Source organism: Corythoichthys intestinalis, chromosome 15 (assembly GCF_030265065.1).
Source record: "Corythoichthys intestinalis isolate RoL2023-P3 chromosome 15, ASM3026506v1, whole genome shotgun sequence".
Classification (NCBI taxonomy): domain Eukaryota; kingdom Metazoa; phylum Chordata; class Actinopteri; order Syngnathiformes; family Syngnathidae; genus Corythoichthys; species Corythoichthys intestinalis.
The window spans coordinates 1,065,632-1,083,258 of record NC_080409.1 but is presented as its reverse complement, the minus strand read 5'-3'; positions in this window follow the sequence as shown (position 1 = coordinate 1,083,258).

The window sequence follows — 17,627 nt, the reverse complement described above, 5'->3', positions numbered from 1 at the left end:
TATTGGGTGAAGTTTGGTTGACTTCTGCGCAGCGGTTTGGGAGTTAACATCAAAATTACATTTCTCGGCCATATCGCATAGATCTCACTGTGAAAAGGCTTAAATGGCTTTTTTGACCTAAGTTTGAGGATTGCGCTCAAATCAAATGTCCTAGAACCAAATTTCCACATGTAACTACTAGATTGTGATACAATACACTAATGGGTGAAGTTTGGTTGACTTCTGCGCAGAGGTTTGGGAGTTAACATCAAAATTACATTTCTCGGCCATATCGTATAGATCTCACTGTGAAAAGGCTTAAATGACTTTTTTAATTAAGTTTGATGATTGCGCTCAAACAAAAATTTTCTAGAACAAAATTTTCAAATGTAACTACTAGATTGTGATACAATACACTATTGGGTGAAGTTTGGTTGACTTCTGCGCAGCGGTTTGGGAGTTAACATCAAAATTACATTTCTCGGCCATATCGCATAGATCTCACTGTGAAAAGGCTTAAATGGCTTTTTTGACCTAAGTTTAATGATTGCGCTCAAACCAAATGTCCAATAACCAAATTTCCACATGTAACTACTAGATTGTGATACAATACACTAATGGGTGAAGTTTGGTTGACTTCTGCGCAGCGGTTTGGGAGTTAACATCAAAATTACATTTCTCGGCCATATCGCATAGATCTCACTGTGAAAAGGCTTAAATGACTTTTTTAATTAAGTTTGATGATTGCGTTCAAACAAAATGTCATAGAACAAAATTTTCAAATGTAACTACTAGATTGTGATACAATACACTATTGGGTGAAGTTTGGTTGACTTCTGCGCAGCGGTTTGGGAGTTAACATCAAAATTACATTTCTCGGCCATATCGCATAGATCTCACTGTGAAAAGGCTTAAATGACTTTTTTAATTAAGTTTAATGATTGCGCTCAAACCAAATGTCCTAGAACGAAATTTTCAAATGTAACTACTAGAATGTGATACAATACACTATTGAGTGAAGTTTAGTTTACTTCTGCGCAGCGGTTTGGGAGTTAACATCAAAATTACATTTCTCGGCCATATCGCATAGATCTCACTGTGAAAAGGCTTAAATGGCTTTTTTGACCTAAGTTTAATGATTGCGCTCAAACCAAATGTCCTAGAACGAAATTTTCAAATGTAACTACTAGAATGTGATACAATACACTATTGGGTGAAGTTTGGTTGACTTCTGCGCAGCGGTTTGGGAGTTAACATCAAAATTACATTTCTCGGCCATATCGCATAGATCTCACCGTGAAAAGGCTTAAATGACTTTTTTAATTAAGTTTGATGATTGCGTTCAAACAAAATGTCCTAGAACAAAATTTTCAAATGTAACTACTAGATTGTGATACAATACACTATTGGGTGAAGTTTGGTTGACTTCTGCGCAGCGGTTTGGGAGTTAACATCAAAATTACATTTCTCGGCCATATCGCATAGATCTCACTGTGAAAAGGCTTAAATGACTTTTTTAATTAAGTTTGATGATTGCGTTCAAACAAAATGTCCTAGAACAAAATTTTCAAATGTAACTACTAGATTGTGATACAATACACTATTGGGTGAAGTTTGGTTGACTTCTGCGCAGCGGTTTGGGAGTTAACATCAATATTACATTTCTCGGCCATATCGCATAGATCTCACTGTGAAAAGGCTTAAATGGCTTTTTTGACCTAAGTTTAAAGATTGCGCTCAAACCAAATGTCCTAGAACGAAATTTTCAAATGTAACTACTAGAATGTGATACAATACACTATTGGGTGAAGTTTGGTTGACTTCTGCGCAGCGGTTTGGGAGTTAACATCAAAATTACATTTCTCGGCCATATCGCATAGATCTCACTGTGAAAAGGCTTAAATGGCTTTTTTGACCTAAGTTTGAGAATTGCGCTCAAATCAAATGTCCTAGAACCAAATTTCCACATGTAACTACTAGATTGTGATACAATACACTAATGGGTGAAGTTTGGTTGACTTCTGCGCAGAGGTTTGGGAGTTAACATCAAAATTACATTTCTCGGCCATATCGCATAGATCTCACTGTGAAAAGGCTTAAATGACTTTTTTAATTAAGTTTGATGATTGCGCTCAAACAAAATTTCCTAGAACAAAATTTTCAAATGTAACTACTAGATTGTGATACAATACACTATTGGGTGAAGTTTGGTTGACTTCTGCGCAGCGGTTTTGGAGTTAACATCAAAATTACATTTCTCGGCCATATCGCATAGATCTCACTGTGAAAAGGCTTAAATGGCTTTTTTGACCTACGTTTAATGATTGCGCTCAAACCAAATGTCCAATAACCAAATTTCCACATGTAACTACTAGATTGTGATACAATACACTAATGGGTGAAGTTTGGTTGACTTCTGCGAGGCGGTTTGGGAGTTAACATCAAAATTACATTTCTTGGCCATATCGCATAGATCTCACTGTGAAAAGGCTTAAATGACTTTTTTAATTAAGTTTGATGATTGCGTTCAAACAAAATGTCATAGAACAAAATTTTCAAATGTAACTACTAGATTGTGATACAATACACTATTGGGTGAAGTTTGGTTGACTTCTGCGCAGCGGTTTGGGAGTTAACATCAAAATTACATTTCTCGGCCATATCGCATAGATCTCACTGTGAAAAGGCTTAAATGGCTTTTTTGACCTAAGTTTGAGGATTGCGCTCAAATCAAATGTCCTAGAACCAAATTTCCACATGTAATTACTAGATTGTGATACAATACACTAATGGGTGAAGTTTGGTTGACTTCTGCGCAGCGGTTTGGGAGTTAACATCAAAATTACATTTCTCGGCCATATCGCATAGATCTCACTGTGAAAAGGCTTAAATGGCTTTTTTGACCTAAGTTTAATGATTGCGCTCAAACCAAATGTCCTAGAACGAAATTTTCAAATGTAACTACTAGAATGTGATACAATACACTATTGGGTGAAGTTTGGTTGACTTCTGCGCAGCGGTTTGGGAGTTAACATCAAAATTACATTTCTCGGCCATATCGCATAGATCTCACTGTGAAAAGGCTTAAATGACTTTTTTAATTAAGTTTGATGATTGCGTTCAAACAAAATGTCCTAGAACAAAATTTTCAAATGTAACTACTAGATTGTGATACAATACACTATTGGGTGAAGTTTGGTTGACTTCTGCGCAGCGGTTTGGGAGTTAACATCAAAATTACATTTCTCGGCCATATCGCATAGATCTCACTGTGAAAAGGCTTAAATGGCTTTTTTGACCTAAGTTTGAGGATTGCGCTCAAATCAAATGTCCAAGAACCAAATTTCCAAATGTAACTACTAGATTGTGATACAATACACTATTGGGTGAAGTTTGGTTGACTTCTGCGCAGCGGTTTGGGAGTTAACATCAAAATTACATTTCTCGGCCATATCGCATAGATCTCACTGTGAAAAGGCTTAAATGACTTTTTTAATTAAGTTTGATGATTGCGTTCAAACAAAATGTCCTAGAACAAAATTTTCAAATGTAACTACTAGATTGTGATACAATACACTATTGGGTGAAGTTTGGTTGACTTCTGCGCAGCGGTTTGGGAGTTAACATCAAAATTACATTTCTCGGCCATATCGCATAGATCTCACTGTGAAAAGGCTTAAATGGCTTTTTTGACCTAAGTTTAAAGATTGCGCTCAAACCAAATGTCCTAGAACGAAATTTTCAAATGTAACTACTAGAATGTGATACAATACACTATTGGGTGAAGTTTGGTTGACTTCTGCGCAGCGGTTTGGGAGTTAACATCAAAATTACATTTCTCGGCCATATCGCATAGATCTCACTGTGAAAAGGCTTAAATGGCTTTTTTGACCTAAGTTTGAGGATTGCGCTCAAATCAAATGTCCTAGAACCAAATTTCCACATGTAACTACTAGATTGTGATACAATACACTAATGGGTGAAGTTTGGTTGACTTCTGCGCAGAGGTTTGGGAGTTAACATCAAAATTACATTTCTCGGCCATATCGTATAGATCTCACTGTGAAAAGGCTTAAATGACTTTTTTAATTAAGTTTGATGATTGCGCTCAAACAAAAATTTTCTAGAACAAAATTTTCAAATGTAACTACTAGATTGTGATACAATACACTATTGGGTGAAGTTTGGTTGACTTCTGCGCAGCGGTTTGGGAGTTAACATCAAAATTACATTTCTCGGCCATATCGCATAGATCTCACTGTGAAAAGGCTTAAATGGCTTTTTTGACCTAAGTTTAATGATTGCGCTCAAACCAAATGTCCAATAACCAAATTTCCACATGTAACTACTAGATTGTGATACAATACACTAATGGGTGAAGTTTGGTTGACTTCTGCGCAGCGGTTTGGGAGTTAACATCAAAATTACATTTCTCGGCCATATCGCATAGATCTCACTGTGAAAAGGCTTAAATGACTTTTTTAATTAAGTTTGATGATTGCGTTCAAACAAAATGTCATAGAACAAAATTTTCAAATGTAACTACTAGATTGTGATACAATACACTATTGGGTGAAGTTTGGTTGACTTCTGCGCAGCGGTTTGGGAGTTAACATCAAAATTACATTTCTCGGCCATATCGCATAGATCTCACTGTGAAAAGGCTTAAATGACTTTTTTAATTAAGTTTAATGATTGCGCTCAAACCAAATGTCCTAGAACGAAATTTTCAAATGTAACTACTAGAATGTGATACAATACACTATTGAGTGAAGTTTAGTTTACTTCTGCGCAGCGGTTTGGGAGTTAACATCAAAATTACATTTCTCGGCCATATCGCATAGATCTCACTGTGAAAAGGCTTAAATGGCTTTTTTGACCTAAGTTTAAAGATTGCGCTCAAACCAAATGTCCTAGAACGAAATTTTCAAATGTAACTACTAGAATGTGATACAATACACTATTGGGTGAAGTTTGGTTGACTTCTGCGCAGCGGTTTGGGAGTTAACATCAAAATTACATTTCTCGGCCATATCGCATAGATCTCACTGTGAAAAGGCTTAAATGGCTTTTTTGACCTAAGTTTGAGAATTGCGCTCAAATCAAATGTCCTAGAACCAAATTTCCACATGTAACTACTAGATTGTGATACAATACACTAATGGGTGAAGTTTGGTTGACTTCTGCGCAGAGGTTTGGGAGTTAACATCAAAATTACATTTCTCGGCCATATCGCATAGATCTCACTGTGAAAAGGCTTAAATGACTTTTTTAATTAAGTTTGATGATTGCGCTCAAACAAAATTTCCTAGAACAAAATTTTCAAATGTAACTACTAGATTGTGATACAATACACTATTGGGTGAAGTTTGGTTGACTTCTGCGCAGCGGTTTTGGAGTTAACATCAAAATTACATTTCTCGGCCATATCGCATAGATCTCACTGTGAAAAGGCTTACATGGCTTTTTTGACCTAAGTTTAATGATTGCGCTCAAACCAAATGTCCAATAACCAAATTTCCACATGTAACTACTAGATTGTGATACAATACACTAATGGGTGAAGTTTGGTTGACTTCTGCGAGGCGGTTTGGGAGTTAACATCAAAATTACATTTCTTGGCCATATCGCATAGATCTCACTGTGAAAAGGCTTAAATGACTTTTTTAATTAAGTTTGATGATTGCGTTCAAACAAAATGTCATAGAACAAAATTTTCAAATGTAACTACTAGATTGTGATACAATACACTATTGGGTGAAGTTTGGTTGACTTCTGCGCAGCGGTTTGGGAGTTAACATCAAAATTACATTTCTCGGCCATATCGCATAGATCTCACTGTGAAAAGGCTTAAATGGCTTTTTTGACCTAAGTTTGAGGATTGCGCTCAAATCAAATGTCCTAGAACCAAATTTCCACATGTAATTACTAGATTGTGATACAATACACTAATGGGTGAAGTTTGGTTGACTTCTGCGCAGCGGTTTGGGAGTTAACATCAAAATTACATTTCTCGGCCATATCGCATAGATCTCACTGTGAAAAGGCTTAAATGGCTTTTTTGACCTAAGTTTAATGATTGCGCTCAAACCAAATGTCCTAGAACGAAATTTTCAAATGTAACTACTAGAATGTGATACAATACACTATTGGGTGAAGTTTGGTTGACTTCTGCGCAGCGGTTTGGGAGTTAACATCAAAATTACATTTCTCGGCCATATCGCATAGATCTCACTGTGAAAAGGCTTAAATGACTTTTTTAATTAAGTTTGATGATTGCGTTCAAACAAAATGTCCTAGAACAAAATTTTCAAATGTAACTACTAGATTGTGATACAATACACTATTGGGTGAAGTTTGGTTGACTTCTGCGCAGCGGTTTGGGAGTTAACATCAAAATTACATTTCTCGGCCATATCGCATAGATCTCACTGTGAAAAGGCTTAAATGGCTTTTTTGACCTAAGTTTGAGGATTGCGCTCAAATCAAATGTCCAAGAACCAAATTTCCAAATGTAACTACTAGATTGTGATACAATACACTATTGGGTGAAGTTTGGTTGACTTCTGCGCAGCGGTTTGGGAGTTAACATCAAAATTACATTTCTCGGCCATATCGCATAGATCTCACTGTGAAAAGGCTTAAATGACTTTTTTAATTAAGTTTGATGATTGCGTTCAAACAAAATGTCCTAGAACAAAATTTTCAAATGTAACTACTAGATTGTGATACAATACACTATTGGGTGAAGTTTGGTTGACTTCTGCGCAGCGGTTTGGGAGTTAACATCAAAATTACATTTCTCGGCCATATCGCATAGATCTCACTGTGAAAAGGCTTAAATGGCTTTTTTGACCTAAGTTTAAAGATTGCGCTCAAACCAAATGTCCTAGAACGAAATTTTCAAATGTAACTACTAGAATGTGATACAATACACTATTGGGTGAAGTTTGGTTGACTTCTGCGCAGCGGTTTGGGAGTTAACATCAAAATTACATTTCTCGGCCATATCGCATAGATCTCACTGTGAAAAGGCTTAAATGGCTTTTTTGACCTAAGTTTGAGGATTGCGCTCAAATCAAATGTCCTAGAACCAAATTTCCACATGTAACTACTAGATTGTGATACAATACACTAATGGGTGAAGTTTGGTTGACTTCTGCGCAGAGGTTTGGGAGTTAACATCAAAATTACATTTCTCGGCCATATCGTATAGATCTCACTGTGAAAAGGCTTAAATGACTTTTTTAATTAAGTTTGATGATTGCGCTCAAACAAAAATTTTCTAGAACAAAATTTTCAAATGTAACTACTAGATTGTGATACAATACACTATTGGGTGAAGTTTGGTTGACTTCTGCGCAGCGGTTTGGGAGTTAACATCAAAATTACATTTCTCGGCCATATCGCATAGATCTCACTGTGAAAAGGCTTAAATGGCTTTTTTGACCTAAGTTTAATGATTGCGCTCAAACCAAATGTCCAATAACCAAATTTCCACATGTAACTACTAGATTGTGATACAATACACTAATGGGTGAAGTTTGGTTGACTTCTGCGCAGCGGTTTGGGAGTTAACATCAAAATTACATTTCTCGGCCATATCGCATAGATCTCACTGTGAAAAGGCTTAAATGACTTTTTTAATTAAGTTTGATGATTGCGTTCAAACAAAATGTCATAGAACAAAATTTTCAAATGTAACTACTAGATTGTGATACAATACACTATTGGGTGAAGTTTGGTTGACTTCTGCGCAGCGGTTTGGGAGTTAACATCAAAATTACATTTCTCGGCCATATCGCATAGATCTCACTGTGAAAAGGCTTAAATGACTTTTTTAATTAAGTTTAATGATTGCGCTCAAACCAAATGTCCTAGAACGAAATTTTCAAATGTAACTACTAGAATGTGATACAATACACTATTGAGTGAAGTTTAGTTTACTTCTGCGCAGCGGTTTGGGAGTTAACATCAAAATTACATTTCTCGGCCATATCGCATAGATCTCACTGTGAAAAGGCTTAAATGGCTTTTTTGACCTAAGTTTAAAGATTGCGCTCAAACCAAATGTCCTAGAACGAAATTTTCAAATGTAACTACTAGAATGTGATACAATACACTATTGGGTGAAGTTTGGTTGACTTCTGCGCAGCGGTTTGGGAGTTAACATCAAAATTACATTTCTCGGCCATATCGCATAGATCTCACTGTGAAAAGGCTTAAATGGCTTTTTTGACCTAAGTTTGAGAATTGCGCTCAAATCAAATGTCCTAGAACCAAATTTCCACATGTAACTACTAGATTGTGATACAATACACTAATGGGTGAAGTTTGGTTGACTTCTGCGCAGAGGTTTGGGAGTTAACATCAAAATTACATTTCTCGGCCATATCGCATAGATCTCACTGTGAAAAGGCTTAAATGACTTTTTTAATTAAGTTTGATGATTGCGCTCAAACAAAATTTCCTAGAACAAAATTTTCAAATGTAACTACTAGATTGTGATACAATACACTATTGGGTGAAGTTTGGTTGACTTCTGCGCAGCGGTTTTGGAGTTAACATCAAAATTACATTTCTCGGCCATATCGCATAGATCTCACTGTGAAAAGGCTTACATGGCTTTTTTGACCTAAGTTTAATGATTGCGCTCAAACCAAATGTCCAATAACCAAATTTCCACATGTAACTACTAGATTGTGATACAATACACTAATGGGTGAAGTTTGGTTGACTTCTGCGAGGCGGTTTGGGAGTTAACATCAAAATTACATTTCTTGGCCATATCGCATAGATCTCACTGTGAAAAGGCTTAAATGACTTTTTTAATTAAGTTTGATGATTGCGTTCAAACAAAATGTCATAGAACAAAATTTTCAAATGTAACTACTAGATTGTGATACAATACACTATTGGGTGAAGTTTGGTTGACTTCTGCGCAGCGGTTTGGGAGTTAACATCAAAATTACATTTCTCGGCCATATCGCATAGATCTCACTGTGAAAAGGCTTAAATGGCTTTTTTGACCTAAGTTTGAGGATTGCGCTCAAATCAAATGTCCTAGAACCAAATTTCCACATGTAATTACTAGATTGTGATACAATACACTAATGGGTGAAGTTTGGTTGACTTCTGCGCAGCGGTTTGGGAGTTAACATCAAAATTACATTTCTCGGCCATATCGCATAGATCTCACTGTGAAAAGGCTTAAATGACTTTTTTAATTAAGTTTAATGATTGCGCTCAAACCAAATGTCCTAGAACGAAATTTTCAAATGTAACTACTAGAATGTGATACAATACACTATTGGGTGAAGTTTAGTTGACTTCTGCGCAGCGGTTTGGGAGTTAACATCAAAATTACATTTCTCGGCCATATCGCATAGATCTCACTGTGAAAAGGCTTAAATGGCTTTTTTGACCTAAATTTAATGATTGCGCTCAAACCAAATGTCCTAGAACGAAATTTTCAAATGTAACTACTAGAATGTGATACAATACACTATTGGGTGAAGTTTGGTTGACTTCTGCGCAGCGGTTTGGGAGTTAACATCAAAATTACATTTCTCGGCCATATCGCATAGATCTCACTGTGAAAAGGCTTAAATGACTTTTTTGACCTAAGTTTAATGATTGCGCTCAAACCAAATGTCCAATAACCAAATTTCCACATGTAACTACTAGATTGTGATACAATACACTAATGGGTGAAGTTTGGTTGACTTCTGCGAGGCGGTTTGGGAGTTAACATCAAAATTACATTTCTTTGCCATATCGCATAGATCTCACTGTGAAAAGGCTTAAATGACTCTTTTGACCTAAGTTTAATGATTGCGCTCAAACCAAATGTCCAATAACCAAATTTCCACATGTAACTACTAGATTGTGATACAATACACTAATGGGTGAAGTTTGGTTGACTTCTGCGAGGCGGTTTGGGAGTTAACATCAAAATTACATTTCTCGGCCATATCGCATAGATCTCACTGTGAAAAGGCTTAAATGACTTTTTTAATTAAGTTTGATGATTGCGTTCAAACAAAATGTCATAGAACAAAATTTTCAAATGTAACTACTAGATTGTGATACAATACACTATTGGGTGAAGTTTGGTTGACTTGTGCGCAGCGGTTTGGGAGTTAACATCAAAATTACATTTCTCGGCCATATCGCATAGATCTCACTGTGAAAAGGCTTAAATGGCTTTTTTGACCTAAGTTTGAGGATTGCGCTCAAATCAAATGTCCTAGAACCAAATTTCCACATGTAATTACTAGATTGTGATACAATACACTAATGGGTGAAGTTTGGTTGACTTCTGCGCAGCGGTTTGGGAGTTAACATCAAAATTACATTTCTCGGCCATATCGCATAGATCTCACTGTGAAAAGGCTTAAATGACTTTTTTAATTAAGTTTAATGATTGCGCTCAAACCAAATGTCCTAGAACGAAATTTTCAAATGTAACTACTAGAATGTGATACAATACACTATTGGGTGAAGTTTAGTTGACTTCTGCGCAGCGGTTTGGGAGTTAACATCAAAATTACATTTCTCGGCCATATCGCATAGATCTCACTGTGAAAAGGCTTAAATGGCTTTTTTGACCTAAGTTTAATGATTGCGCTCAAACCAAATGTCCTAGAACGAAATTTTCAAATGTAACTACTAGAATGTGATACAATACACTATTGGGTGAAGTTTGGTTGACTTCTGCGCAGCGGTTTGGGAGTTAACATCAAAATTACATTTCTCGGCCATATCGCATAGATCTCACTGTGAAAAGGCTTAAATGGCTTTTTTGACCTAAGTTTAATGATTGCGCTCAAACCAAATGTCCAATAACCAAATTTCCACATGTAACTACTAGATTGTGATACAATACACTAATGGGTGAAGTTTGGTTGACTTCTGCGCAGCGGTTTGGGAGTTAACATCAAAATTACATTTCTCGGCCATATCTCATAGATCTCACTGTGAAAAGGCTTAAATGACTTTTTTAATTAAGTTTGATGATTGCGTTCAAACAAAATGTCATAGAACAAAATTTTCAAATGTAACTACTAGATTGTGATACAATACACTATTGGGTGAAGTTTGGTTGACTTCTGCGCAGCGGTTTGGGAGTTAACATCAAAATTACATTTCTCGGCCATATCGCATAGATCTCACTGTGAAAAGGCTTAAATGACTTTTTTAATTAAGTTTAATGATTGCGCTCAAACCAAATGTCCTAGAACGAAATTTTCAAATGTAACTACTAGAATGTGATACAATACACTATTGAGTGAAGTTTAGTTTACTTCTGCGCAGCGGTTTGGGAGTTAACATCAAAATTACATTTCTCGGCCATATCGCATAGATCTCACTGTGAAAAGGCTTAAATGGCTTTTTTGACCTAAGTTTAATGATTGCGCTCAAACCAAATGTCCTAGAACGAAATTTTCAAATGTAACTACTAGAATGTGATACAATACACTATTGGGTGAAGTTTGGTTGACTTCTGCGCAGCGGTTTGGGAGTTAACATCAAAATTACATTTCTCGGCCATATCGCATAGATCTCACCGTGAAAAGGCTTAAATGACTTTTTTAATTAAGTTTGATGATTGCGTTCAAACAAAATGTCCTAGAACAAAATTTTCAAATGTAACTACTAGATTGTGATACAATACACTATTGGGTGAAGTTTGGTTGACTTCTGCGCAGCGGTTTGGGAGTTAACATCAAAATTACATTTCTCGGCCATATCGCATAGATCTCACTGTGAAAAGGCTTAAATGACTTTTTTAATTAAGTTTGATGATTGCGTTCAAACAAAATGTCCTAGAACTAAATTTTCAAATGTAACTACTAGATTGTGATACAATACACTATTGGGTGAAGTTTGGTTGACTTCTGCGCAGCGGTTTGGGAGTTAACATCAATATTACATTTCTCGGCCATATCGCATAGATCTCACTGTGAAAAGGCTTAAATGGCTTTTTTGACCTAAGTTTAAAGATTGCGCTCAAACCAAATGTCCTAGAACGAAATTTTCAAATGTAACTACTAGAATGTGATACAATACACTATTGGGTGAAGTTTGGTTGACTTCTGCGCAGCGGTTTGGGAGTTAACATCAAAATTACATTTCTCGGCCATATCGCATAGATCTCACTGTGAAAAGGCTTAAATGGCTTTTTTGACCTAAGTTTGAGAATTGCGCTCAAATCAAATGTCCTAGAACCAAATTTCCACATGTAACTACTAGATTGTGATACAATACACTAATGGGTGAAGTTTGGTTGACTTCTGCGCAGAGGTTTGGGAGTTAACATCAAAATTACATTTCTCGGCCATATCGCATAGATCTCACTGTGAAAAGGCTTAAATGACTTTTTTAATTAAGTTTGATGATTGCGCTCAAACAAAATTTCCTAGAACAAAATTTTCAAATGTAACTACTAGATTGTGATACAATACACTATTGGGTGAAGTTTGGTTGACTTCTGCGCAGCGGTTTGGGAGTTAACATCAATATTACATTTCTCGGCCATATCGCATAGATCTCACTGTGAAAAGGCTTAAATGGCTTTTTTGACCTAAGTTTAAAGATTGCGCTCAAACCAAATGTCCTAGAACGAAATTTTCAAATGTAACTACTAGAATGTGATACAATACACTATTGGGTGAAGTTTGGTTGACTTCTGCGCAGCGGTTTGGGAGTTAACATCAAAATTACATTTCTCGGCCATATCGCATAGATCTCACTGTGAAAAGGCTTAAATGGCTTTTTTGACCTAAGTTTGAGAATTGCGCTCAAATCAAATGTCCTAGAACCAAATTTCCACATGTAACTACTAGATTGTGATACAATACACTAATGGGTGAAGTTTGGTTGACTTCTGCGCAGAGGTTTGGGAGTTAACATCAAAATTACATTTCTCGGCCATATCGCATAGATCTCACTGTGAAAAGGCTTAAATGACTTTTTTAATTAAGTTTGATGATTGCGCTCAAACAAAATTTCCTAGAACAAAATTTTCAAATGTAACTACTAGATTGTGATACAATACACTATTGGGTGAAGTTTGGTTGACTTCTGCGCAGCGGTTTTGGAGTTAACATCAAAATTACATTTCTCGGCCATATCGCATAGATCTCACTGTGAAAAGGCTTACATGGCTTTTTTGACCTAAGTTTAATGATTGCGCTCAAACCAAATGTCCAATAACCAAATTTCCACATGTAACTACTAGATTGTGATACAATACACTAATGGGTGAAGTTTGGTTGACTTCTGCGAGGCGGTTTGGGAGTTAACATCAAAATTACATTTCTTGGCCATATCGCATAGATCTCACTGTGAAAAGGCTTAAATGACTTTTTTAATTAAGTTTGATGATTGCGTTCAAACAAAATGTCATAGAACAAAATTTTCAAATGTAACTACTAGATTGTGATACAATACACTATTGGGTGAAGTTTGGTTGACTTCTGCGCAGCGGTTTGGGAGTTAACATCAAAATTACATTTCTCGGCCATATCGCATAGATCTCACTGTGAAAAGGCTTAAATGGCTTTTTTGACCTAAGTTTGAGGATTGCGCTCAAATCAAATGTCCTAGAACCAAATTTCCACATGTAATTACTAGATTGTGATACAATACACTAATGGGTGAAGTTTGGTTGACTTCTGCGCAGCGGTTTGGGAGTTAACATCAAAATTACATTTCTCGGCCATATCGCATAGATCTCACTGTGAAAAGGCTTAAATGACTTTTTTAATTAAGTTTAATGATTGCGCTCAAACCAAATGTCCTAGAACGAAATTTTCAAATGTAACTACTAGAATGTGATACAATACACTATTGGGTGAAGTTTAGTTGACTTCTGCGTAGCGGTTTGGGAGTTAACATCAAAATTACATTTCTCGGCCATATCGCATAGATCTCACTGTGAAAAGGCTTAAATGGCTTTTTTGACCTAAATTTAATGATTGCGCTCAAACCAAATGTCCTAGAACGAAATTTTCAAATGTAACTACTAGAATGTGATACAATACACTATTGGGTGAAGTTTGGTTGACTTCTGCGCAGCGGTTTGGGAGTTAACATCAAAATTACATTTCTCGGCCATATCGCATAGATCTCACTGTGAAAAGGCTTAAATGACTTTTTTGACCTAAGTTTAATGATTGCGCTCAAACCAAATGTCCAATAACCAAATTTCCACATGTAACTACTAGATTGTGATACAATACACTAATGGGTGAAGTTTGGTTGACTTCTGCGAGGCGGTTTGGGAGTTAACATCAAAATTACATTTCTTTGCCATATCGCATAGATCTCACTGTGAAAAGGCTTAAATGACTCTTTTGACCTAAGTTTAATGATTGCGCTCAAACCAAATGTCCAATAACCAAATTTCCACATGTAACTACTAGATTGTGATACAATACACTAATGGGTGAAGTTTGGTTGACTTCTGCGAGGCGGTTTGGGAGTTAACATCAAAATTACATTTCTCGGCCATATCGCATAGATCTCACTGTGAAAAGGCTTAAATGACTTTTTTAATTAAGTTTGATGATTGCGTTCAAACAAAATGTCATAGAACAAAATTTTCAAATGTAACTACTAGATTGTGATACAATACACTATTGGGTGAAGTTTGGTTGACTTGTGCGCAGCGGTTTGGGAGTTAACATCAAAATTACATTTCTCGGCCATATCGCATAGATCTCACTGTGAAAAGGCTTAAATGGCTTTTTTGACCTAAGTTTGAGGATTGCGCTCAAATCAAATGTCCTAGAACCAAATTTCCACATGTAATTACTAGATTGTGATACAATACACTAATGGGTGAAGTTTGGTTGACTTCTGCGCAGCGGTTTGGGAGTTAACATCAAAATTACATTTCTCGGCCATATCGCATAGATCTCACTGTGAAAAGGCTTAAATGACTTTTTTAATTAAGTTTAATGATTGCGCTCAAACCAAATGTCCTAGAACGAAATTTTCAAATGTAACTACTAGAATGTGATACAATACACTATTGGGTGAAGTTTAGTTGACTTCTGCGCAGCGGTTTGGGAGTTAACATCAAAATTACATTTCTCGGCCATATCGCATAGATCTCACTGTGAAAAGGCTTAAATGGCTTTTTTGACCTAAGTTTAATGATTGCGCTCAAACCAAATGTCCTAGAACGAAATTTTCAAATGTAACTACTAGAATGTGATACAATACACTATTGGGTGAAGTTTGGTTGACTTCTGCGCAGCGGTTTGGGAGTTAACATCAAAATTACATTTCTCGGCCATATCGCATAGATCTCACTGTGAAAAGGCTTAAATGGCTTTTTTGACCTAAGTTTAATGATTGCGCTCAAACCAAATGTCCAATAACCAAATTTCCACATGTAACTACTAGATTGTGATACAATACACTAATGGGTGAAGTTTGGTTGACTTCTGCGCAGCGGTTTGGGAGTTAACATCAAAATTACATTTCTCGGCCATATCGCATAGATCTCACTGTGAAAAGGCTTAAATGACTTTTTTAATTAAGTTTGATGATTGCGTTCAAACAAAATGTCATAGAACAAAATTTTCAAATGTAACTACTAGATTGTGATACAATACACTATTGGGTGAAGTTTGGTTGACTTCTGCGCAGCGGTTTGGGAGTTAACATCAAAATTACATTTCTCGGCCATATCGCATAGATCTCACTGTGAAAAGGCTTAAATGACTTTTTTAATTAAGTTTAATGATTGCGCTCAAACCAAATGTCCTAGAACGAAATTTTCAAATGTAACTACTAGAATGTGATACAATACACTATTGAGTGAAGTTTAGTTTACTTCTGCGCAGCGGTTTGGGAGTTAACATCAAAATTACATTTCTCGGCCATATCGCATAGATCTCACTGTGAAAAGGCTTAAATGGCTTTTTTGACCTAAGTTTAATGATTGCGCTCAAACCAAATGTCCTAGAACGAAATTTTCAAATGTAACTACTAGAATGTGATACAATACACTATTGGGTGAAGTTTGGTTGACTTCTGCGCAGCGGTTTGGGAGTTAACATCAAAATTACATTTCTCGGCCATATCGCATAGATCTCACTGTGAAAAGGCTTAAATGACTTTTTTAATTAAGTTTGATGATTGCGTTCAAACAAAATGTCCTAGAACTAAATTTTCAAATGTAACTACTAGATTGTGATACAATACACTATTGGGTGAAGTTTGGTTGACTTCTGCGCAGCGGTTTGGGAGTTAACATCAATATTACATTTCTCGGCCATATCGCATAGATCTCACTGTGAAAAGGCTTAAATGGCTTTTTTGACCTAAGTTTAAAGATTGCGCTCAAACCAAATGTCCTAGAACGAAATTTTCAAATGTAACTACTAGAATGTGATACAATACACTATTGGGTGAAGTTTGGTTGACTTCTGCGCAGCGGTTTGGGAGTTAACATCAAAATTACATTTCTCGGCCATATCGCATAGATCTCACTGTGAAAAGGCTTAAATGGCTTTTTTGACCTAAGTTTGAGAATTGCGCTCAAATCAAATGTCCTAGAACCAAATTTCCACATGTAACTACTAGATTGTGATACAATACACTAATGGGTGAAGTTTGGTTGACTTCTGCGCAGAGGTTTGGGAGTTAACATCAAAATTACATTTCTCGGCCATATCGCATAGATCTCACTGTGAAAAGGCTTAAATGACTTTTTTAATTAAGTTTGATGATTGCGCTCAAACAAAATTTCCTAGAACAAAATTTTCAAATGTAACTACTAGATTGTGATACAATACACTATTGGGTGAAGTTTGGTTGACTTCTGCGCAGCGGTTTGGGAGTTAACATCAATATTACATTTCTCGGCCATATCGCATAGATCTCACTGTGAAAAGGCTTAAATGGCTTTTTTGACCTAAGTTTAAAGATTGCGCTCAAACCAAATGTCCTAGAACGAAATTTTCAAATGTAACTACTAGAATGTGATACAATACACTATTGGGTGAAGTTTGGTTGACTTCTGCGCAGCGGTTTGGGAGTTAACATCAAAATTACATTTCTCGGCCATATCGCATAGATCTCACTGTGAAAAGGCTTAAATGGCTTTTTTGACCTAAGTTTGAGAATTGCGCTCAAATCAAATGTCCTAGAACCAAATTTCCACATGTAACTACTAGATTGTGATACAATACACTAATGGGTGAAGTTTGGTTGACTTCTGCGCAGAGGTTTGGGAGTTAACATCAAAATTACATTTCTCGGCCATATCGCATAGATCTCACTGTGAAAAGGCTTAAATGACTTTTTTAATTAAGTTTGATGATTGCGCTCAAACAAAATTTCCTAGAACAAAATTTTCAAATGTAACTACTAGATTGTGATACAATACACTATTGGGTGAAGTTTGGTTGACTTCTGCGCAGCGGTTTTGGAGTTAACATCAAAATTACATTTCTCGGCCATATCGCATAGATCTCACTGTGAAAAGGCTTACATGGCTTTTTTGACCTAAGTTTAATGATTGCGCTCAAACCAAATGTCCAATAACCAAATTTCCACATGTAACTACTAGATTGTGATACAATACACTAATGGGTGAAGTTTGGTTGACTTCTGCGAGGCGGTTTGGG